At 37.7% G+C, this 26315-nt stretch overlaps 1 pseudogene; it reads left to right on the top strand.

Moving 5' to 3' along the window:
• LOC149211261 (serine/threonine-protein kinase AFC1 pseudogene) overlaps positions 1-2262 on the top strand; it is a 39031-nt pseudogene extending 36769 nt beyond the window's left edge.
• The last annotated feature ends 24053 nt before the right edge of the window (positions 2263-26315 follow it).

Here is a 26315-nt window from a genome sequence, read left to right as displayed (position 1 = left end):
TGAATATCAGCAAGAGTTGTTTTTCTAATGTTCACCATGTTGCCAGCTGATGATAAAATCAAATTGTTAATAATTTGGGACAGTTGAATGTGTGTCACCATGTTAGCTTGCTCACTTTGAATTCACGCTCGCTTGTATTGTTACTTATTGTTGATGCTTTAAACACTTGCTAGAGTTTTATAACTTGGTTGCTTGAACTCTTGATTTCACGCTCACTTGATGACGATCGTGTTTGAATGCTTCACTAACACTTTGTCAATGCTTCAATTAACTTCACACTGGCTCGTTTGTTGTAGATGTCGTTCTTTGAACTTTCGCACTTGATTTTGATACGCTTGCTTGCTTAGTTGTTTGAATGACACACTCAATTTCTTTGTTGTTTATTACACTTGCATTAAACACTAGATTGATTTGATGCTCACTAGAATTCACACTTGTTTGATGATGATTGCTTGCTATACGGCTTGCTTGAACTTGCTTGATTGATTACTGACACGTTGTGTTTTCTTGAATGTGTTAGACTCTGTCTCATGTCAGAGATTGATTCTTCTTCAAAACCCTGTTTTGAAGAAGAAATCGTTAATGTGTTGCTTAAATTTATGTAATTTATTCTTCAGCTATCCAAAGGCAGCAGCGACTTCAAAAGCTCCTATCTGCACAAGCACAATTCAGAATATCATTAGCAATCAGAGGCAAAAAGCTATTTGGAGGGCGCCATCTGCATTTTTGGAATAGGATACCAATTTTCATCTGGATTGAATGTTTTTTTCAACAGTTTTTATGTTCAGTGACTAAAGTCGATTACTTCACATTGCGCCATGGCTTCATCTCTGCACACTTAGCTCCAGGAAGCAGATTTAATTTTCACAAACATATTGAGAGATCCCTGGATGATGACTTCAAGACAGTTGTTGGAATTAGCCTTCCATTATGGGTTTTTGCTGTGATATACTTACTTCTCAACGTGCATAGTTGTCAGGCATACTTCTAGTTAAGTTTTTCTCCTTTGATTATAATTCTGTTTCATAAGAAATCATAAGAAAGATGGCACTAGAAAATCATAAGAAAGATGGCACTAGAAATCCAATCCAAACATGCTGTAGTTTAAGGAATTCCATTGGTGTGGCTCAGTGATGAATATTTTTGGTTCGGTCGCCCTCAATTGATTCTGTTTCTGATACATTTTACTCTGTTCCAGAATACTTTCGAAGTTGCCTTTTTCCGGGCATATGGTTTCAATTTGGCTTGAAATCTCCTCTCTATGCACTTGTGACACAGATGGGTTCAAATATGAAGAAGGCCATATTTGATGAGCATAAATCTAATGCAGTGAAGAGATGGCACCAGGTTGTCAAAAGTAACATGAAGCGGAAAAAAGATCGGGTACTGTCACTGGATTTAAAAGAGGAGAATCTTCAAATCAAGGATCCTCCCCAGCGCATTTGCTGCACAGGGACAAAACAGTGGGGTATCTGGATAGAAGACAACCTTATCACTCAGATATGAAATGTCAGACCTTGGAATGCTGGGACCGAAAATCGAAGGATTTTGTAGCTATCAAAATTGTTCGTGGCGTACAAAAATACCGAGAGGCAGGAATGATCGAAATTGAAGCGCTTCTTGAAGTTTCTAAGTATGACAAAAATAGCACACGGGTGTTAAGGGATTTTCAGATGACTTCAAACGGTGGCCAAAGTCCAGTGCAATTAAGATAATTGATTTTGGAAGTATGACATTTGAACATCAAAATCACACTTCAGTTGTTGCTACACGACATTATCGAGCTCCTGAAGTCATTCTGGGACTTGGATGGAATTACCCTTGTGATATTTGGAGTATAGGGTGCATACTTGTGGAAATCTGCTCGGGAGATACTTTGTTTCAGACCCATGAAAACTTGGAACATCTTGCTATGATGGAAAGGGTTTTAGGAGCTTTGCCACGGCCTGAATTGGCCTGGAACAAGATTGAATTGGCCTGAAGGAGCATTTTCTAGAGAGAGCATCAGAACAGTGACAAAATTGCCAAAGCTTAGGGATTCGATAAAGCAGCATGTAGACCATTCGGCAGATCTTTTTATAGACTTGTTGCAAGGCCTTCTTCGGTTTGAACCGTCTGAACGTTTGACAGCTTTGCAAGCTTTGAGACATCCATTCTTCAGAGAAGGACCGAGATATGGGTACAATTCATGAGTGTATGCATTCGACAGTTATTTGGTTGGATCTCCATGAGGCAATGGGTTGTATTTGTGGCCGGAAGAGTCAAGAAAATGTCAATGTCCTCATCAACATACAGTATGCGCGAGCCATAGCAGCGGCACGGAAGACTGATTATCATAGAGCCCACCATTTCAGTTATAAATAAGAGTGGCTACCACAACATAGCTGATAGACTAATGATAAAGTCCGATGACAGTGTTGTGCTAAGGGAGTTGAAAGCAATAAACAAAATTCAAACTTGTTTACGAGGTGGAGGGAGATAATATCAGAATTCTGAATTCAAACTATCAAGGAGATCAAAGAAGTTGCTGACGCCGTAACATTAAGTAGAGGCGGTTTTCCAGAGTCCTGGTGGTTACCTTACAGGGAACATAGATAATGTCAAGCGGTTGCACCTGCAAAATATATCAGTCTTTGTCTCTTATCTCAGAAACGAATTTACGACTTTAGCCTTCGATTATCTCTCAGATCCAACATTGGAAATTAACTCCCTTGTCAACTTCGCCCAAGTAGATGGACTCATCACAGATTTTCCAGCAACAGCATACCCCAGAACATTGAATCCAGGCGACCGCTATTCAAACGGTGCCAGAACAACAGAATAGGATTCGACTCCTATTTCCCCAGATTTTAATTAATGTTTCAACTGGATTAGCGCTCCATGTGTCGGCCATCAGAGGAATTCAAGGGAAACGACGTTTTGTTTTAGAAAAAATGGTGATTCTCTTTATTCTGGCAATTATGGTTGAACAGCTCATTATTTTTATTGACCTGTAGGGAAAAGTTTTTGGAGAAGATATTACGCTACTGTTGTTTTAGTTCTCATTCAAATGCAGCGTAAAGTCAAAAGCCAAATTGAAATACATATAACTATCCCAGCATAGAAAACGAATTGGTTGGTCTATTTTGGGTCTTCAGTTGCCGATCAGAAGATTCAGCTACAGGTTTTGCCTATTCATTGGTTATCAACAAACAAATTGTAACGCTGTTCCTTAAGCAGACTTTTTCCTATTTTTAAGATTTCAAGTGAAACCGCCCCCCATCTTTCATCGATTGGTTTTTTCTGAGTTATATTTAATATATTGTAAAAAGAGTGAAACAGGGGGGGAGTTTTTCTGAGCGTTGGGAGCTATTGGAGAGACAGAGAGCTTTTTATTGTACAATCCATGAACAGGGATTTTTAATGAGAAAGACACAGCGCTGTTTTCTGAGATTCATGTGGTATGACAATTTAACATTAGTTTTTCCTCTGTTACATATGTAAACCGTTATGTTTCATTTCATTTCATGACCATTTCTAGCTAAACAAATGAAGTGTTTAGGTAGGAATTCATAGTATTATATGCTCCTCCTATAAGTTTGTTCACGTTCGATGTTTTCTTCTGTTTGACAAGGATTCATCTCCTATGCCCTTGTCAGCTCCTCACCAGTCTTGCCATCCCATTTAAAATCTAGATTTGGTGTTAAATTGCTTGCCTACCTTGCCTCAGTTGATAATCTATGTAGTCATTATATTTCTCTGTTCAAGCTGTGATTTTGCCCATGCAGCCCAGAAAAACCCCGTCATTAAAAACCCCCAAATCAACCTTCCTAATCAGTTTACTAGCCTAATATTAGTGTTACTTTTGTGGGTCATCTCGCCATTGAAGATTTTACCGAGATAGACCAGAGAGAGCCTTCTCATACCCCGTAGGGCTAGCTACGAGGTGAAATGGTTTGATGTTGCCTTGAAGGTTTACCTTCCTCAGCCTAGGGTGAAATCTCAAGCGCTAACAGAATGTACTAATTTTAAAAATGAAGGGTGTCCGAAAATGCACCCAAGAGACAAACGACAAGTTCAATCTTGATGACTCAGTTGAATACTTACTTGACTTAATGTGTTCACCTTAACAATTCAAATTAGGGTGTCAGTTACAACCGAGAATGCACCCGTACAATTCAGTTAAAACATGTTTATCTACAAGTGATACAAAAAGTGTTGATGATGTTGATGTCGTCTTGGCTTGAAATGCTAGATTTTGTAGCATCCTTAACTTGATTTCTTTGATTAGATGATGTGAAATGTACTTGCTTGGAAGATCATCTTATCAAGTTGATGATGTGACGCTTTGTGCTTGTGTACTTAAGCTTGATTACAGGAGCTTGATTAAGAGTTCTTATACTTAAGTTTTCTTATGTGCACATAGTTGTTTAAGAATAATACAAAGAGATAATCTAAACACAAGTCATGCACACACATTCATTACACACGGTATACCTAAGATCCCCTTATTCAATTTCAGGCGGATCTAGGACACAAGCACCACAAGAATTATGATTTTATTAATTTCTAGAGTACATCATTCTTCAATGTCACAACTTGTCATGGAAACTTCTCAAAGAGAATGTCACACTTGCAAACTTTGGAAGCAAATTGTCTTCAAAAAATACCTGCACTGACTCAATCGCTCTCAGAGTAAAATATTACTTTGAATTACAATAATGACTATCACTCAAAAAAATTCACTTATCGCTCCAAATTTACAAAATATGCACCTTATGACTCCACAAAATCACTTATTACTCCATTACATAAAGAATTAGAAATACTACTTATCCCTCCAAAATGTACAAAAATCACTTCTTACTTCTTACTCCAAAAACTTATCACTCCGAAATATTAAAACATACCCTTATTACTCCAAAAAAATCACTTTAGAAAGTGAATTGTTTTCAAAAACTTCAAATTTTGTTTATATTAAAAAAAACACACCTTATCTCTCCAAAATAAAAATAAAAAGTTACATTTATCACTTCTCACCTTATATATGTTGGAAATACTGGGGGGGGGGTGAATCAATGTTTCTTTTTCCGACTATTGTTTTACTAGTTAAAACATTTATATTCAGAACACAAGATGAACAACAAGAATAAATTCTTTTATTTATATAATCTTTGCAGTAAAATAGATACAATATATAAGTGGTTGCAATCAGTTGCCAAGCACCAACTTGGACTTTTGTGAGGTTCCAACCTCCAGAGCTCCAACTCTATTTCACCAAGGCAACAATCTTGGACTTAGGAGCACCAACTCCCAAGGACTTCAATCCTTCCAGTTCCTGAGACACCAGTCCCAAAGACACCAATCCTTCTTACTTATAAAGCACCAATCCAAAGGACTCCAATCCTTATTACTTCTAAGGCACCAACCCCAAGGACTCCAATCCTACTCACTTCTGAGGCACCAGCCCCAAGGGTTCTGACCTAATCTTGTCAAGGCACATTTGATAGTAATGTTCTGCTCTCAGAACTCTTCATTACTGAGTTCTGTCTATATATAGCCTCACTCTAGTCTCCATGCTACAACATCAATGACAACCAATCTTCCTATGAAGGAGTCTTTACAACTCTTCATATTGTCCACACACAGTCTCCAATAGATGACCTCTGATAATGTCTCCACACAACTTTAGTGAGTCTACTATTAGCTGCACTAAGCTCTGATCAATTCTTTCACATGGTAACATGATTAGCTGAGAAGCTCACCGTTCAAATGCCTTCTGTCCTGTTGATCCTTCGGCCCTTTTCTGTTCTGTTGGACCCTACAACTGCCTCTGTTTCCTCCAATTGTTTTCAACAACACAACAACTATGTTCAACACCCTTGTTCTCTATTTTTGTTGTTGTATATGCTCCTGGTACCTCCGACTGTCAGTTTACTCTTTTCGTTGGCTCTTTGGCTTCCTCAACGCTCGCTTAAGCTCTCTCTGCGCTGGCTTACCCTTCAGCTTCCTGGCTTCTTAGTCGTTGTAGCTTCCTCTGTCTCTTCATGCTCACAGGACACGTTTATTCATAAGAGAGGACCAAATACACAGAGCAAAACTGCTGCTTGTTAAAACTGTAACAAAGCCGTATACACAGGACTTTATAGTTTAACAAACATGCCACATCCCAATCGCAATTGCAATCGCTTGATTTATCCCACTGAACTATCATTCAGGCCTCCTAAACTATCAGGTGCATTTTATATGAAATTTTGCCTTCAGACCCCGTGCAATGCATATATTCAAATACACAGGAATATATGATAAAAACTGGCTTAAACACTAAAGGGCGGACTTCAATAATTATTACACCTGCATCTATACTGTATCGGGTCTGCTACATATATCGCAATCGGCAGTGTATATTGACATTAATCCAAATTGCAATGTTGCATCGGATCTGCAACATTCATCGGATCAGTGCTTGCAAGAGGACAACCCTTTGGGTATTATTGTGATGGGTGGATGCGATATTGCATTAAACCATAGCACAATGTTGTAGCGGGTCCGCGTGTATATGTCGCTGTCGGGGGTTTGGGGTGATGGCACATAGCTGAACCGCCGATTTCACTATCACCGATATATATATATATATATATGCCCGCTTTGATAGTGTATATTGATATAATTGTGTTTTCCGCCTCCGATAGTGTATATAGCCTATATATATATGTTTTTGTTGCTTGATAATGTTAATGCATATATATATATATATATATATATATATATATATATATATATATATATATAGATAAATTTTGGCATTCTTGCTCTGATAGCTCCCAGTAGCTCTGTCTGCTTCCTCTGATGGCTCTGATAGCTCTATTTGCTTCCTCCAATGGCTCTGTTTTCTTCCCTATATACCATTTTCTCCTTCGATATATTCTTCTATGACATATATATATATGGCTCCTCTTGATGTCTTGGTTATCTTGATGGCCTTGCTCCTTTCTCTTCATGGATCTTCTCTACTTCCTCTTGGCTTCATATTATCATCTAGTATCTAAAATATTGCCATATTGACATCAATGACAACCTAGGTCAACAATCTCCCCCTTTGTTATTGATGGCAATTTTCTTCTTCTCTCCCCCTTTGACATCAATGGCAAAGGAGTGCTTTGGGACTCCCCCTATCAAACTGCTTCTGTTCTTCATGAATGGTAGATTTTCATGGGTCTGTGACTCCCCCTATCATATTGCTCTTCTTCTTTTTCCTCAAGATAGAAGGATTGATGCTTTTTCATCAATTAGCACATTATTCCCTCTTCATGTCTCAAAACTACTTTATCATGGCTTCAACAATGCTTAAAGATGCTCTACTTCAATGCTTTCAATCAGATTTCAAATAGCCATACACCAAGTGTCCAAGTCCAGGTTTTTATGCTTCAATCCATATTTCTATCTCCACAGGCAGAATTGAGAGACCTTCATAGTCTGAATCAAGAGAAAATTCCACTGAGATTGTCTTTCTTGCTATCTTTCTTCAGATCTGAGTTCTTTTGTCTCTGTGCTTCTCCTTAAGTCACTATTGATCAGGTGCTCATGTCCTAAGTGTCGTAAAATCCTCAAAATTTAAAGTGCTTAGAACTGGTTCAAAGTTGAATTACTGGAAAGTGATCATCTTCCCGATTTCGGTGCCACAAACGGTTCGAAAAACAGTCGCCGTATGAGGAAGTTATGGCAAAAAGAAGAATTTGTCCATAACATTAGAAATTTTAGTTTTAATTTTTAATATTCCGCCTGGCACGAAATCTGAGGCAACCACCAAACATTAAATGTAACTGCAGTTAAGTTGGCGGAATTTTGGCAGGAGCGCCAAATTTGACGGACCCGCCATAATTGGCGGAGCTATCTGGAGTTAACTAAAGTTAGCTGGAGTTTTTCTAGGGAAAAACTGGAGAAACTTTAAATGGCCATAACTTTGGCTAGGAAAGTCGGTTTTGGATGAATTTGTTTTTGATTTTGGGTATTTTCCACCTTCTGAAGCTATTGGTGTAGGTCTTACATCCATCTGAGGTCATTTGTAGAGGTTTTGGAGCCGTGAAAGTTCTAGGAGCCACTAGGGCCCAGTTTTGTGAAGACTGTATAGGGTTGCAGGTATCCATTGGAGGTGATCCAATAGTCAATCCTGAAGGATTCAAGTGTTCTGAATCCATTTTTACCATCTATTTCTCTTGTAGATGCTTCTATTCATCTGTATTTTCAATTTGAGCATTTAATAAAAACAAGGACAAGCCCAGTTGGGAGCTTTGGACCCAGCAGACATAGCCCTGGAGGGGGTGAACTGCTTTATCAACTTCTTTTGCATTTGTGGTTGATTTATTTTGTAGATCAAATTCGTTTTAATGTGTTAAACAGTAAAAGGAAATAACTCTGCTATGCTTAAATGGGTCATGAACAACTGAAAATTTCATGTGTTTTCTTTCTACAAGACATGGAAATCTTTTAAACATGTTTAATTCTGAATTGAATACCTTGCAAACAAATTTCAAGTAGTTTCAAATTTAGATCAAGTTGGTATCAGAGCTCAGGGTTTTTGTGCAAAGATCTTCTAACTGTCTTGCAAAGTATTGATGCTTACCAGGTTGAAACTTAAAAGAGGGGAAGGACAGTTGACTAGAGAACGAGAGAATCCTCAGTCAAGGAAGGCCAGAGAGCCATCACCTCCACCTTCAATTTCACCCTCAAGAGTCTCAGCAGAAGCTTCAAGGATGTCTAAACATGAAGGATAAATTCCTACAGAGATAGATCCAAGAGAAGAAGAAAGAGTCTTCAGAAAGGCTTTCTTGGACCTCACTGAAATGGTGAGGATATTGTACCAAGAAAGAAATGAGAAATTGGCTGGAGAAGGGTCCAAACATCCACATGAAGGAGAGGGCTCTTCAGGAGGTAAGAAGGATGATGATCATTCCAAGAAAGGACATGGAGGAAATGGTGATCCACCACCCCCATCTTCACCTTCTTCCTCTTCATCCTCGTCTTCTTCTGTTCATAAGCATAGATCCTCTGGAAAAAGTCCTTTTTTGAAGCTTGATGTAAAATTCGAATTACCTATGTTTAATGGTGAAGTGAACACAGAAAAGCTTGACAACTGGATTAGGCAGTTGGAAGTTTACTTGAGGATCCAAAATATGCATGATGATGCCACAAAGATTCAGTTGGCTTCTTTGAGAATGGATGGAGCAACATTAGTCTGGTGGGAGGCTAAGACTAAAGAGGAGATCAAGAAATTTGGTAAGGTCACCTTAACATGGCCTGGATTTCTGTTAGCCATTAAAAAACAGTTTTATCCTCTTGCTCACATGCAGAAAGCCATTATGAATTGGCAAAATTTCAGACAACTTAAGTGTCAGAGTGTCCAAGACTACACCTAAGAATTCAAGAGAAGAGCTCTCTTGTTAGGAGTAGATTTACAGACCCAAGAAACCTTACTGAAGTACATTGGTGGCTTGCATAGCTACCTTAGACACACCATTTTGATGTTTAACCCTACTAGCCTGGACGAGGTTTGTGTCCAAGCTACCAATTTAGAGGCAAGGGGAAAAAACACATTTGAAGAGGGTAGAAACAAGCCCCCCAAGGGGTAAAACAAAGAGAAAACCTCCAAGGGAAAGAGCAAAAAGAATGCATCTGTCAAACATGAGAGTGAGAAAGTGATCTGTAAACACTGTTCTAAACCAGGTCATGAGGAGAAAAACTGTTGGAAATTATATCCTGAAAAAAGACCTCAATTTAACAAATCCAAAGGGAAACAAAAAACTGTTGCTACTACATCTACACCACAAGATTTAGGGGAAGATTCAGGTGATGAAACCAAAATTACAACCATGGGTTTGAAAAACTTGAAGGGAAAAAAATTTGAAACTCAAGCCAGCACTAGCACCTCAAACTACCATGTACAAGCTCCTAATGAGGAAGAAAGAATTGAACTGTTTCATGTGAGGGTGATTTCAAAACATACTAAAATTGACACACTTTTTGATAGTGGGTCACAAGAAAACCTTATATCAGAGGACTTGGTCAAGCAACTTAAACTTGAGACCATTCCACATCCGAAGCCATATCCACTTGGATGGATTTGCAAGGATGCAAATTTACAAGTTTCAAGAAAGTGCACATTGCGCTTTGCAATTACTGCACATTTTATTGACACAGTTGAACTTGATGTGGTACCTTTTGATATAGCAGGAATTGTTTTGGGAAGTCCTTACTTGTTTGACAGGAAAGCTATCTTTCATCGCCATGAAAACAAATATCATCTTTTCAAAGATGTCAAGGAGTTCATTGTTAGAGCTCATCGCAAGAAGACAAATATAGCGATGGTGAATGCAGGACAGGTAAAAAGGCTGGTCAATTCAAGTAAGAATTTTGTTCTTCTTATGATTAAGCCCAAGGTTGATGTGAATCATGAGTCATTTGACAATTGTGATCCAGAACTTAAATCAGATCTGTATGATGTAGTTGATGCATATCATGAGATGTTTCAGGAGCAAACAGGTTTGCCTCCTAAGAGGGAGATTCAGCATGAAATCCATTTGCATCCAGATTGTCCTCTTCCAAACATAGGCATGTACCGCATGTCTATTATGGAGAATGCTGAAATAAAGAAGCAAATCAAGGACTTGTTGGACAAGGGTTTCATAAGGCCAAGTACTTCGCCATGTGGGTGACCGATTGTATTGATTCCAAAGAAAGATGGCACTTGGCGTATGTGTGTTGATTTCAGGGCCTTGAACAAGATAACGGTAAAGAATCGTTACCCACTCCCAAGGATAGATGATTTGCTAGACCAGCTGAAAGATGCTCAATATTTCACTAAGCTAGACTTGCGCAGTGGATATCATCAAGTAAGAATTGAAGAAAGTGACATTTGGAAGACAGCCTTTAAAACCAAACAAGGACTCTTTGAGTGGCTTGTGATGCCATTTGGTTTGTGCAATGCACCTGCAACTTTCATGTGGGTAATGGATGATGTCTTGCGTCCTTTTCTTGATGATTTCGTTATTGTCTACTTAGATGACATCTTAATTTTCAGCAAGTCTAGAGAAGATCATGTCATGCATGTTAGAAAAGTACTTGATGTTTTGAAGAAGAATCAGTTATTTCTTAAAATGTCAAAATGTGAATTTGGAAAGACTTCTTTGGTTTATTTGGGACACATAGTAGGAGGAGGTGCTTTGAGAATTGATCCTGCTAAGATTGAGGCTATTGTGAAGTGGCCTACTCCCAAATCCATAACAGAGGTAAGAAGTTTTTTAGGTGCAGCTCAATATTGGAGGAAGTTTATCTCTAACTTCTCTTCTATAGCAGCTCCTATGCATGCAGTGACAAGTGTGAAGCATGCTTTCCAATGGGGAGGCAAGCAGCAAAAAGCTTTCGAATCTTTGAAAGAGAAGATTAGTTCAGCTCCAGTCCTTGCATTACCGGATTTGAGACAGCCATTTGAGATACAAACTGATGCTAGTGATTATGCTATGGGTGCAGTTCTTCTACAGCATGGTAAGCCTATTGCTTTTCATTCTGAAACTTTTAATGGTGTTGTTGTAAATTATCCTACATATGATAAGGAGTTGTATGCGTTGGTACAAAGCGTCAAAAAGTGGAAACACTACTTGATGGGCAAAGAAACTGTTATACATACTGACCATCAGCCCTTACAGTACTTGCAATCACAAAGCAAGTTACAACAGTCACGACACTTGAGATGGATGGGCTTCTTGCAACAGTTCCATTTGGTAATAAGGTATAAGAAAGGTACTTTGAATAAGGTTGCTGATATGCTTTCAAGGCCTATTATTGGTGCTGTTACTTTACTTAAGAATGATTCCATTGTACATGATAGTTACATAGAACAATATGCATCTGATGATGACTTTAAAGATGTGTATGCTAACTTGAGTAAAGGGAATCATGTAGAGGAAAATGACTATCACATGCATAACAATTTGCTGTTTCATTTGGGCAAGTTGTGTATACCACAGGGGGAGAGGATAAATGTCATAAGAAAAGCTCATTCTTCTCTTATTGCTGGCCATTTTGGTGTGAGCAAAACAGTTGCACATCTACAGAGGTATTTCTATTGGCCTCGCATGGTAGATTCTGTTTCAAGGTTCATAAGAGGTTGTTCATTATGTGCTACAAGCAAGCCTAGCAACAGGAAGCTTGGTTTGTATACTCCTTTGCCGGTACCTTCTAGACCATGGGAGAGCATCTCTATGGATTTTGTAGGAGGTTTGCCAAAATCTCAAAAGCAACATGATTATTTATATGTAGCAGTTGATCGTTTCAGCAAAATGTGTATACTTATGCCTTGTAAGAAAACTATAACTGCTGAACAAACTGCTGAATTATTTTTTCATCATGTATGGATTCACTTTGGTTTGCCTACTTCCATTATTAGTGACAGGGATTCCAAATTTGTGGGGAATTTTTGGTCCAACCTATGGGAGATGATGGACACAAAGTTGAAGAAAAGTATTGCTTTCCATCCGCAAACAGATGGACAAACCGAAGTTGTGAACAGAACCATTGTGCACCTCTTGAGAGGTTATTGCAGCAAGCATCCCAAGCTTTGGGATGAACATTTGCACTACATACAACATGCTTACAATCGTGCCAAGCACTCTTCCACAAACACCTCACTGTTTGAAGCTTGTTTTGGTTACTTGCCAAAATCACCTCTTGATTTCATTCTTGAGAAAGATGTTGCCATTGAGAGACAAAAACATCAGCAAATTCAAGAACAACTTGAGAAAAGTCAAGGCAAGTACAAGGAAAGACACGACAAGCATAGAGTCGATCACAAGTTTCAAGAAGGAGATGAGGTATGGCTGTACATTAGTAAGGAAAGGATGCAATGAGAAGGTAAAAAGCTGAAGCCTATTCGTTATGGTCCATTCAAAATCCTCAAGAAGGTTGGAAATAATGCTTTTCAATTAGATTTGCCTTCCTACATGCAAATGTATTCTGTTGTCAATGTGGAGAACTTACATTTGTATGAACCTCCTTTGATTTCTGATCATGAAAGTGCTGTTCAGTTGCCATCTATAGAAGATTTTTCGCCAGAATTCTTAGATGAGCTAAAAGAAGATACAATCCTTGATAGAAGGACACACACTTCAAGAAGGGGCAGTGTAGATTATGTTCGGGTTGGTTTCAAAGGCAGCAAACCGAACAAGGCAAAGTGGATGGAGGTGGACAGAGTGAGGGAGTTGTACCCTCACCTCTTTAACAGGTAGTTGAAGGCTTTTGGGGTCCAAAAGCTTCCCAATGGGGAGGCGTGATCAAGTGCTCATGTCCTAAGTGTCGTAAAATGCTCAAAATTTAAAGTGCTTAGAATTGGTTCAAAGTTGAATTACTGGAAAGTGCTCGTCTTCCCGATTTTGGTGCCGCAAACGGTTCGAAAAATGGTCGCCGTATGAGGAAGTTATGGCAAAAAGAAGAATTTGTCCATAACATTAGAAATTTTAATTTTTCAAAAAATAAAAATAAAAAAGGAATATTCCGCCTGGCACGAAATCCGAGGCAACCACCAAACATTAAATGTAACTGCAGTTAAGTTGGTGGAATTTTGGCAGGAGCGCCAAATTTGGCGGACCTGCCATAATTGGCGGAGCTATCTGGAGTTAACTAAAGTTAGCTGGAGTTTTTCTAGGGAAAAACTGGAGAAACTTTAAATGGCCATAACTTTGACTAGGAAAGTCGGTTTTGGACGATTTTTTTTTTATTTTGGGTATTTTCGACCTTCTGAAGCCATTGGTGCAGGTCTTATAGCCATCTGAGGTCATTTGCAGAGGTTTTGGAGCCGTGAAAGTTCTAGGAGCCACTAGGGCCCAGTTTTGTGAAGACTGTATAGGGTTGCAGGTATCCATTGGAGGTGATCCAATAGTCAATCCTGAAGGATTCAAGTGTTATGAATCCATTTTTACCATATATTTCTCCTGTAGATGCTTATATTCAACTGTATTTTCAATTTGAACATTTAATAAAAACAAGGACAAGCCCGGTTGGGAGCTTTGGACCCAACAGACGTAGCCCTGGAGGGGGTGAACTGCTTTATCAACTTCTTTTTCATTTGTGGTTGATTTATTTTGCAGATCAAATTCATTTTAATGTGTTAAACAGTAAAAGGAAATAACTCTGCTATGCTTAAATGGGTCATGAACAGCTGAAAATTTCATGTGTTTTCTTTCTGCAAGACATGGAAATCTTTTAAACATGTTTAATTCTGAATTGAATACCTTGCAAACAAATTTCAAGTAGTTTCAAATTCAGATCAACTACCATCTAGTATTCAATCATCATTGCATTTGGATGAAATGGTGAGGGGTTGTGCCTTACTATTGCTATATTTTCTAAGTGATCTGTATCAACTTAAGTTATATTTGACTACACAACATTCTCCTTTCTATGAACCATCTTTTCCTTGTGTTGTTGTACATGTCTCTGCATGTTATTTCTACTAGCAGATTTAGATATCTTGTTTATGACTGTCTTTTAAATTCATTTTACTGATTTGCATCTTCTTGCAATGCTTCAATTTTGTTATATACTGCCAGCTACTCTTACTTCAAACTCCATTCCAAATGTATCTGTCTATTTGAAAATTGTCTCTATTAGTGTCCATAATTTATCTGTTCTCACATTAAATCCCTGAGTCATGACATAAACTTCTGTGATAACAACATCATAGTTGTTTGCCCTATTTCTTTACTATTAGATGACATTCTCTGTTGCTCCAAATACTACTTAGAGATTAAGTGGAAAGCATCTTTAACAACAGTCCAAGGAATGGTTACAGGATCATGTTCTTCAATGGAGTACTCCTGAGAAATGATCTTCATCAAAGAATGATTGTTAATAAAGCTCAACAAGGATTTCATAAGGACCCTTTCACTAATAGCTTCTACAATAATGATTAAGAATCACTGGCTCCCCCTAACTCTATGCATCATCTCTTTTGGCAGAGTCTTCGCATCAAATGCTTAGATTTTCAAAATTCAGGCCAATGACATATGCTGTTGGCTGGAGAGTTCAAGGGACTTTTGAATTGTATTTGCTTCTTTCTCCATACTTGTGTAACTTTCTTATTTTGCATGGTTCTATCTTGTGTAAGAGCCCAAGTTAAGTTACAATCACATGCCATATGAGTCATGACCAATGTTATGACACTTGAAGCATTTTACATTGTTCATGAATAAGTATTCATGATTTCTTCCTGCAAAATTGTTTCTTGGAGATTGGTGGGGACCATAGTATCTATCTTTATGATATGCTTTACAATCTTTTGCCATGTGACCAAAGTTTGTACAAGAATAACAATAACCAAAAAAATAAACTTTGGTAGCTGGGAGATGGAGATTTCCTTGATGTACTTCTGAAGCCTTTCTGCCTTAAGATCCTTTGATGATAACAATTGCCTCTCGCATCCTTGACATCATCTACATTTCTTCTTAGACCAGGATTTCTTCTTGTAGCGGGATTTCTTCTTGGAGCAGTATTTCTTCTATTGTAGCCTTGATTTTTCTCCTTGCCTTTGCTATAACTGGGAGCATCACCATTTCTTTTTGGCTTCTTCACATCCCTTTTGTTTGAAGCATTATCATTCTTGTTTGAGGATTCACCTTCATACCCGAGACCTGATTTATCAAATGGACATCTGTGATAGCTGAGCATGTTATCCAAGGCTTGAGAGCTCTTCAAGATTTTGTTCATCCCTTCAACCTTTGTTCTGAGGAAGACAATCTCTTCTTCCAATCTTTCACACTCATTATTCTTCTTAGCAAGTTGTTTCTCAGTTTCTTCCTTGATACAAGTAGCTTCATCTGCTTCTATTTTAAGGGAGATGATATCTGACTTCATTTTGAATATAAATTCATTCTTTGCTTGAATGCTCTCCATTTCTTCCTTGGCCCTTGTAACTTTACATGTTTCAGCCTTAAGAAGCTTGATGTTAGATTTTAGTTTGAAGATTTCTTCATCCTTTGCTTTCAGTTGACAGATCATGGTGTTTCTTTCCTCCTGCTTCATCAACCTATCCTTCTATGACTTCCAGTGCTTCCATGGTCTTTTCAGCTCCTTGTGCTTGTTTCCTTGCTTCTTGTAGTTGAGATTTGAGAGAGGAGACCTTTATCTTGTACTGACCAATCTCTTCTTCCAGTTTGTTCAAGCTCTTGTGCCTTTGCTCAAGTTGACTTGACAAGGTATTTTCTTGATTCTTTGCTTTATTCAATTGATTTGTCATGGATATGACTTCTTCATGATGCTTTATTTTTCTTTGATGAAATTCCTTCTTAAGCTTGGCAAGCTCTTCATCCCTTTCTTGTACTTGAAGCTTGATGAGGCCAACTTTCTTCCTTGTTTGATCTTGGTCACTAACTAGTGCTATCTTCTTAAGTTCCTCATTTTCCTTTTTCAAATTGTTAACCTCTTCCATGGCAATCCTAAGTTGAGCGAGGAGTTCTTCTACAAAATATTTTTCATTGTCTTCATCTTCTAGGTTTGATTTAGCCTTGATGTCATCATTCTCATGTTCAACTTCTATGATGGGTTCTGGATTTCCTTTTAGATTTCCATCATCTTCTTGAATGATGGTTATGGTCAATGCTCCTTTTGAGTGGAGGTCATGAAGTTTGTCCCATATACCCTTTGCTGATGAATATTTTCCTAGATTGTTCTTTATAGAATCAGGTAACCCGTTCAAGATTGCCTTCATTGTTTTTTCATTGTACTCCTGGGATTTTTCATCCATCCTGCTATCAACAATCACTGATTTCCAGATTTCAATGCCTTGAGTCTATAAGAAATTCCTCATTCTTGCTTCCCATATATTAAAGTTCCCATTGAGCCTTGGAGCCTCCTCAAATTGATTGTATTCTATTTTAGTAGTAGAGGGAGACACATCCTTAGGAGGATTGGAGACTTTCTTCCTTGAATTCGCCATTTGTGTTCTAAAGATCAACCTTCAAGCTGTTAGGTTTTGAATGAAGGTACTGGCTTTGATACCAATTGTTGGAAATACTGAGAGGGGGGGTGAATCGGTATTTCTTTTTCTGACTATTGTTTTACCAGTTAAAACATTTATATTCAGAACACAAGATGAACAACAAGAATAAATGCTTTTATTAATATAATCCTTGTAGTAAAATAGATACAATATATAAGTGGTTGTAATTAGTTGCCAAGAACCAACTTGGACTTTCGTGAGGTTCCAACCTCCATAGCTCCAACTCTATTTCACCAAGGCAACAATCTTGGACTTAGGAGCACCAACTCCCAAGGACTTCAATCCTTCAAGTTCCTGAGACACCAGTCCCAAAGACACCAATCCTTCTTACTTCTAAAGCACCAATCCAAAGGACTCCAATCCTTCTTACTTCTGAGGCACTAGCCCCAAGGACTCCAATCCTACTCACTTCTGAGGCACCAGCCCCAAGGGTTTCGAACTAGTCTTGTCAAGGCACATTTGATAGTAATGTTCTTCTCTCAGAACTCTTCATTACTAAGTTTTGTCTGTATACAACTTCACTCTAGTCTCCATGCTACAGCATCAATGACAACCAATCTTCCTATGAAGGAGACTTTTCAACTCTTCATACTGTCCACACAGAGTCTCCAATAGATGACCTCTGATAATGTCTCCACACAGCTTTAGTGAGTCTACTATTAGTTGCAATAAGCTCTAATTAATTCTTTCATAGAGTAACACGATTAGCTGAGAAAATCACCCTTTGAATGCCTTCTGTCCTGTTGGTCCTTCGACCCTTTTCTATTCTGCTGGACCTTACAGCTGCCTTTGTTTCCTCAAACTGTTTTAAACAACACAACAGTTACGTTCAACACCCTTGTTCTCTATTTTTGTTATTGTATATGCTCCTGATACCTCTGATTGTCGGTTTCCTCTTTTCGCTGGCTCTTTGGCTTCCTCAATGCTCGCTTCAGCTCCCTCTGCGCTGGCTTACCCTTCGGCTTCCTGGCTTCTCAGTCGCTGTAGCTTCCTCTGTCTCTTCGTGCTCATAGGACATGTTTATTCATAAGAGAGGACCAAATACACAGAGAAAAACGCTGCCTATTAAAACTGTAACAGAGCCCCTTTTTTTTAATGTAAAAGGCATACACAGGACTTTACAGTTTAACGGACATGCCACGTCCCAATCGCAATCGAAATCAGCTTGATTCAGCTCACTGAACTATCGTTCAGGCCTCCTGAACTATCGGGTGCATTTTATATGCACTTTTGCCTTCAAATCCTGCGCAATGCATATATTCAAATACATAGGAATATATGATAAAAACCAGCTTAAACACCAAAGGGCGGACTTCAAGAATTATTACAACTGCATCTATACTGTATCGGGTCCGCTACATATATCACAATCAACAGTCGCAACTTCCCGATGGGCGATGGCCTATTCACCTATGGATGTGATATGACATTAAGCCAAATTGCAATGTTGCATCGGATCTTCAACATTCATCGCAATCGACGCTTGCAGGAGGACAACCCTTTGGGTATTATTGCGATGGACGGATGCGATATTGCATTAAACCATAGCACAATGTTGCAGCAGGTCCGCATGTATATGTCACTGTCGGGGGTTTGGGGTGATGGCACATAACTGAATTGCCAATTATCATATCGTCGATATATATGTATGTCGCTGTCAGGGGTTTGGGGTGATGGCACATAGCTGAACTGCCGATTTCAGTGTCACCGATATATATATATATATATATATATATATATATATGAGTTTTAACATTCTTGCTCTGATAGCTCCTAGTAGCTCTGTTTGCTTCCCTGTATACCATTTGCTTAGCTATCATGATGGCCTTGCTCCTTTCTCTTCATGGATCTACTCTGCTTCCTCTTGGCTTCATATCATCATCTAGTATCTAGAATATTGTCATATTGACATCAATGACAACCTAGGTCAACAATATGTCCACAATAAAAAATAAAAAAATTAATTTTCACTTTCATAAATTTCAACTATCTTTTAACAGGTTCCAAGTCCCTTCACCTCTAAATCACTTACATTGTCTGCATTTTGGCCTCAAGAGGTTGTCACAACAAACTTCATCGCAAGCCTTTAGTCTCTTCACTTGTTTGAATATAAAGATCTACTTGATTTCTCTTTCTCTGCAACGATAAGAGAAGTTTTGTCAGAATGGCACTGACTCCTTTCTTCGGTTGATCAACAACCAGTATCCTGTGGGATCCATGGGACCAAAGTAGTAGCCTATTTGATTTGTTGATTCCCATGTCTCAAATTTGGGACACCTTTGATTTCGGCACTGTGCTGGACACAGAGGCCTTTTATTTCTCCTGGGATGCGCAGGTCATCACCAACACTAGGCTTGACTGGAAGGAAACCCCCGAAGCTCATTTTTTTCACTACAAATGTGCTCAGTAAGTTGTGCTTTTATTTTCTTTAATTTTCCATGATTTTTGATTTGTAATCCATAAATTGAATAACGATAGGCTCTGTTGAATGTGTTTGGTAATTTGCGCTTTTATTTTCTTTAATTTCCTTTGATTTTCGATTTGCAGTCTATCAATTGAAAAGAGTTTCACTACTCATGCATCAGCCAATAGTGAGAGAGATCCACCCATCTAATAATAATGGAAGGACTGGTACCTTACGTTTACAGAGTTATTGTTCAATATAGGAATCGACAAATATGCCATGGTAGAAGGTGGTTATACCAGTCGCAAAGGTAGCACAGGGAACCAAATTAGAGCAATCAGGACAGTGACTACATCCATTCGGAACCTATTCGATCAATTGGAAGGCAACCAAGTAAGTGAAACCTTAAATTGGTTAGCTAACACAACAATCGATATCAAATTCAATGGTTTGATAAAGAAGACTTGCCAATACTCAAGTTTCTGGCTCGTAATAGCTCAAAAGTTCTGAGCATTTTCAAGGTAACACAATAGAGATGGGAATGGAGGAATATATGACCCCAAGAGAGATTGTGGGGAAATCATATGATTATATTTCCCACTAAAAAATGAAAGAGACACTAGGAACAAAAGGACTTGAGCCAGACGAGGAGAGTGCAACCAATTGGGCTCCTGGCAACTGCATATTGAATGTGGTGATGTAATAGCATTGCTATACCCAATTTCGTACTAGAAATGCACCAATCCCCTGGGAATAACAAACAAATCGCATTTCTATAACACCTTTTGATGTGAGGTCAACCAACATAAAATAAAGATTAGGAGCACAGATATTTTCTCATATCCCAACACGGTCCATGCAACAAATTTTCTTAGGGTCCAAAAAAACCACTGCTACTCTCACATAGAATTACACTAGTTCTCATGTAGTCACAAGCTCCAATGCCTTCATCAATTTGATGCAACTCCTTATTCAACTCTGCAACCAACTCCTCGACACATAGTTTTGCGATGTAGCAAGCTCATTCACAATAACTTGAGCTCTTCAACGTCGAATACCAACAACACAACGTTACTGACAATGAAAAGACTATGCTCCATGAGCTCCGATACCACATGTAGAATTTTAACACACTAATGATAACACACTCACTCATAAAATAAATATAAGAAATATAGAAAAACTAGACATGGAGGAAAAGGCATGAGAGACTTTCCTGTAGTCTAATTTTCATGAACTTCATTTATTAAAATAATGTTTATGATACATATAAATACATGAGGAAGTCTCATCAATATAGTGCATGTATCTTGAACAAACTTGCTTGAGAAAATATCTCAACAACACACTAATCTAGGAGCCTAACTAGTTGGAGAGAATCTCTCAACCAACTAAGCCTAAACTGACTCCTAACCATGAGGAACAAACTCAATCTAAAAAGGTAGGATTAAATCCTAACTTTCATGATTTTAATTAATTTAATTATTTGGACTTAGAATTTTTTTTAATGTGAGGGTGAGGCTAACATTTTTTTGTAAATATTTTGTAAACTTCCTCATACACAGTAAGCACCAACTTACAACTTTTGTGGGCACCAACATACATGAAGTTTCAATCTCCTAGCCAAGCACCAAATTGGAAAATTAGAAGGCACCAACCTATAGGAGACTCCAATCCCCTAGCTGAGCACCGACTCGGTAAATTTGTAGGCACCAACCTACTTCTTCAAGGAATTCCTAATCACAACCACTTTTCCTTTCTATACTTGTTAATTCTCTACTCTTAACTTGGCTTAGCTATCCAACTCGACTTCTCTCTTCAACTTGGTTTGGATTTTCAATATCTAAAGTTAAATAGTTGTTTTCATCCTTCCTCATAGTATAATATTGCTAAGTTATTACAAATAGAAATAAACCACAAAAGTTTGAATTCTTGCTAAAAGCTCAAACTATATATTGGTGTTGTCATATTTTCTCTTACAACACCATCAAGTCTTAAGTTCCATTTGGACACAGTAACAACACCAAAAAGAAATTATTGTCATCATGCTTGGTATCCTTCCTGAGGATTACCACATCCTTCTTCAACCTTATAGTTTTCATATCCAAATCACTGAAAACATTAATTAACCACCTTTTCTTAACACACTAGTCACTCAACTAAAAATCCTAGAAATGGACATCGACACCACCTTTCTCATTGATCTCCATCTTCACCAAAGCAGTAACCCATTCCTTTAATTCACTCTTTGCATGGAAATCCATAAACATTTAGAGTGCACAATCCACCTTGAACATGCCTTGGCCTCATAAATTCAAACTTGTAACAAGGGCTAATTCGGGCTCCAAATGGATTGATTTCATCCTACAACAAAGAGCTAATTCAGGTTGCAACAAGACTAATTTTAGCCTTCAAAAAAGAGCTAATTCGAGCTGCAAAAAGTCTAATGTTAGGCTTGTTTAAGTCTAGTCCAATGTGCAAAGAAACAAGTCCCAAACAGTGTTGAAAAGTGTCCTGAAAATAATGTCAAAAAGAGCAACCTACAAGTTGGGTAGGGGCAACAAATACTTCACTCGGAATTCTCCAACTCAATTATTATCCTTCTCCTCTTGGTTCACAAGGTGTGAACCCTTGTTTTGTTGCCTTCTACCTTCCTTACAAACCTCAAAGCAAATTTGAGTTACTTCTTGGGAATAGTTAATCTCTCCTATTGCATATTTATAGTGATTTCCACACCTACATTGGGGCCAAATTGTGGGTTGAATTGTGAAACTAGAAGAATGTATAATATATATGAATGAATATATTAAAAAATTCATTTGTATTCAACTGTGAGGAGTTAGAAGGTGTGCCACCTATTATTGGAAAGGTCTCAAAATATGTTGTTTTGACTATGTGACTTTCTCTTTCACTTGAGAAACCTTTGACATCATAAACCAGCATTTCACCACATTTAAACCATTAATATTAATTAAAAGCATAACCAAACATTACACCAAAGCTTGAGTTCCATCATCATAGGTTTTCTATTTATTCAAAATTGGATTCAAGATGTGAATTGGTTATACTTTATTTGATCTATTTGAGTGATAACACTTTTTTGAGAAAGTACTCAAGGAAAACCAGTGTGGACAAGAATTTTAATGAAGTGTAATATATAAGTGCATCAATTTATGAAATCATTCCACATTCATATCATTGATCAATACCACTTGGAAATATACAAAAGGTAGAATGATTTAATAAATGAGAGTTTAGATTGAACTATGAATGGACATTTAATTTTACTTCAAATTTTATATTTGCATGAGATATTAGATTTCTTATTTCATTGAATGATATGTAATGCTCATGGGTGTCTATAATAAAACTTTGAAAAGTATACCATAAACATTCAAATTTAAACTGATATTCCTTACAATACAAGAGCTTAAAACCCTAAATCAATTTAAATTAAAGATCAATAATTAAACCCTAAATTAAGTGGAACAACTTCTAGAGATTAAACTTCAAAAATTTCAACTCGATAACAAATTTAATGGAAGGAAAATATTAAGTTTGATTGAAAAAATGTAATATTGGTTTATTTTTAGGCCATGGAGTCATATTCCATTGTAGATGCTTCCACGTAGATGTGATTTGTTTTTCTCCCACATGGAGTTGAGAGTGTTAGGGTTCTATAATATAGGTAATCAAATTCTATCTATTCAGCTATTTACTTTTGGAATCTGCTGGTAGAGTTTAGCATATAAATTCACCAGGTATTATAGTCTAAATTAATTTTTTTACAAAGGTATCAAATTGCTCAAATCATTGGAAATATATGTGTCTAAAGAAATCTATTAGTCTTGATTTGAATTGTAATGTTGTCAAAAGAGAAAATGAGTAGAGAAGTTTGAAATCATTTTACAAGTAACATAAAGACTCAAAGTATATATCAGACCCTCTCCATTGGATAGTGCTCTGAACAAACTTTCCAATAGTATGTGGAAGTCCAAAAATGGACTTCTGGATAAAAATATATGGTCTGTTGAAATTTAAGAGTTGAAGCCTTTGAAAGGAATGCATATCGGAGGTCCAAAGTGATATCGACAATCGACGATTGAAGGTTTATGGAATGTTGGCAATCGCATATCGGAGGAAAGGCACAAGGGGAAATCAATGATCGCATGTCAAAAGGTTCTGTGATCAACGATATCGGCAAATCAGCGATATCAAAAAATCGGTGATCGGAGGTCCAACGTACATTGAAACTATCGCAGATTGGCGATCGCAACATTAGAGGACCATCATAATCGGCGAATTGACAATAGGAGGTACATGGCATATACATATCGACGTTCAACGATCAGCGAATTGAAAACAAGGAAAATTGGCATATCAGAGAAAAGTGCACTATGAATGTTGTGATATAGTGTTAAATTGCTGAGAAAAGGGGTCGATAGTGTTAAACTATCGGGAAGCACAAAAATTGGTTAACAAAGAAATTCATTACAAAACCAAGGTAGGATGGGCCCTTTTCTCTCTCCTCCAGTGGGATGCGTGGCACAATACGATTGGTTCCAATAAGGGACACATGGCGAAATAATATTGGTTTCGATAAGGGATACATGGCAGAATACAATGGGTTCTGATAAAGCCATGTGGTATCTGATGCCATCATGACATGGCTGTACAGTGGACATGTGGCAGGTAGATTCAACATTTTCAAGGGTCATAAGAGGCCCAAAAATGGTGACACATGTCACCACTGACAATGGGCCATGTGGCAATGATGACGTCATGATCGGAGTTCGAAAGTCAGAGGTTAAGGTATATCAACATTTTGTAACGTGTGCCACTTGAAAAAGTTATGATCAAAGGGGTCTCTGATAGATGGGCTAGCTCACAGTCATGAAGGTTTAAAGAACTCAGGCACTGAAGAATTTAACAAAAGAAAATCACCCCCCAGCAGGAGCCTAAATACCTTAGCGCCCTAAAGCTAAGAACTGGGTCATAGCCCTTGGTCCTAGGCTAAGAAATAAGGGAAAGGGCTAAACAAAAGGGGCCAAGGGAATATCATAATTCGTTGTCGTTGTAATGTCTCTTAAGTAAAAAGTTTTGATGAGGCAAAAGCTCCAAAGTAGCATCACAACGATATTACAGGGCTTAAAAGCTTCACTAGTGAAATAAGTGGAAGTGTTAGAAGATGAATGGGTTAGCAGCTATGAGCAAAACACAAAGGGCTGCGAAGTATCAGGGCATTGGCAATGATGTGGAACTTTTCTGATAAACCATGCAGAAGCATTAAAATATGGATGGGTCTGCAACTGTTGAAACATAGGAAAAAGGGGGTTGGTAGTTTGGAAAGGAAGCTCACAGCTTATGTAGAAAATGAGTACGACCACTCCAGATTTAAATGTAGAGGATCATAAATATTGAACCAATTTCCAGAATTAGAGGCTAAAGATTTTCCAGCAGAATTGAGAAGAGCGAAGGAGCTATTTTGATGAATTATTGCAAAGGGATCTATTATCATAACAGAAATGCTAAAACTTCAGGTAGGTACCTGCTCTACTTTCAAGGGAAGTGGTTGACCATATATTTATTTTGCTTGAATGCAAACATATTTTCCTATATTTATTCTAGGACATACAAAATATATTTGAAGTTTATCTCTACATACATGAACTTAAGAGATATTTAAAAATATATCTCTTTCTATAGTAATTTGATGACTATTATTTTGTAAAACTGTCAGGTAAAGCACTATATAAACAATTTGTGAATATGTAAACAAGGTTGGATTATGTATGAAGAAAAGGGCTCTACATTGATGTAAGCTGTGGATTGGAATCAAAGTGATCAATTTGCAGAAATATAGAGAGTTTTGTTCCAGGATTCCTGTGTCAGACAATTGGTGATGTGCTTCTTATGTTAAATTGTTTCTTTTCTCAGTTTCCATATGTTTTTCCCTCTTTATTGTTGCAAGAAGATTAAGGGCCGAATTTGCTTAAGTTTACTCTACTCTGGCTTGTTAGCAATATCCATGTTTTCTTTTTGATGTTAAATATAGAATTCATCCCAATATGATCTATATTTAATTGAACTCAAATCATATTCATCCTATTCATCCCACAGACACTCTATAAGATCCAAAATTTTTCTTATCCTGCTCTGTTACAGCTACTCTGTCATTTTGTGATTGATTACCCAAAGGTTCATGACTCCATGCCCAATGGACTTTTCCAACATCTTTCAACCAAACTTTTGAAAAACCCATCTCGAACTCAAATAGCTAGCCTAAAATCTGAAATAGAAATCTAAATCATATAGAGAGATCCCTCTTTGAAGTTGGAAGGGCTAGATCCTAGCTTTAAAAGTGGTTTTGTGGTTACCTTTGTAGTTTTATTCCTTAGCCTAGGAAAATTATGGAGTGTTAACATTCTGGCAACCATAATGGGGAACGATTCTATTTTCTCTAGGAAATACTATCAAGTCTTAGATCTGATTGCTGATGGTGGACAACAATCAAACATATGAAGGCTGAACCATTCACTTGGTGACTCCATTGTCTAAGAATCCATATTGCAGAAACACTCATGGAGACTCAATTGTCCGAAGAATTCAGAGTTTGAATTTCCTAATCTAGATGACAGGGTATGTGGCAGACCCTATTTCTATTGAAGGTTTCAAAGAATACTGGGATATTAGTGATGATGAGGAAATGGAGGATGATTTCTCCAATTTACTGCCTCTTTATTTGAGGGCATGCAAATGTAGCTCTGAAGCTAAAGCCAACTTTTTAGAAGAATTTGCTGATAAATTTGAGGACATTCAGATCGTAAATGTTCGACTTCAGTCTTACAATTTTCAAGATCAGAATAAACTTTTTGAGAACATTTG

Source organism: Pinus tabuliformis, chromosome 1_2 (assembly GCF_031772625.1).
Source record: "Pinus tabuliformis cultivar Carrire ecotype Pingquan chromosome 1_2, CPIR1, whole genome shotgun sequence".
Lineage (NCBI taxonomy): Eukaryota > Viridiplantae > Streptophyta > Pinopsida > Pinales > Pinaceae > Pinus > Pinus tabuliformis.
Note: the sequence above shows the minus strand (reverse complement) of the source record. Positions and strands in the feature narration are given on the sequence as shown.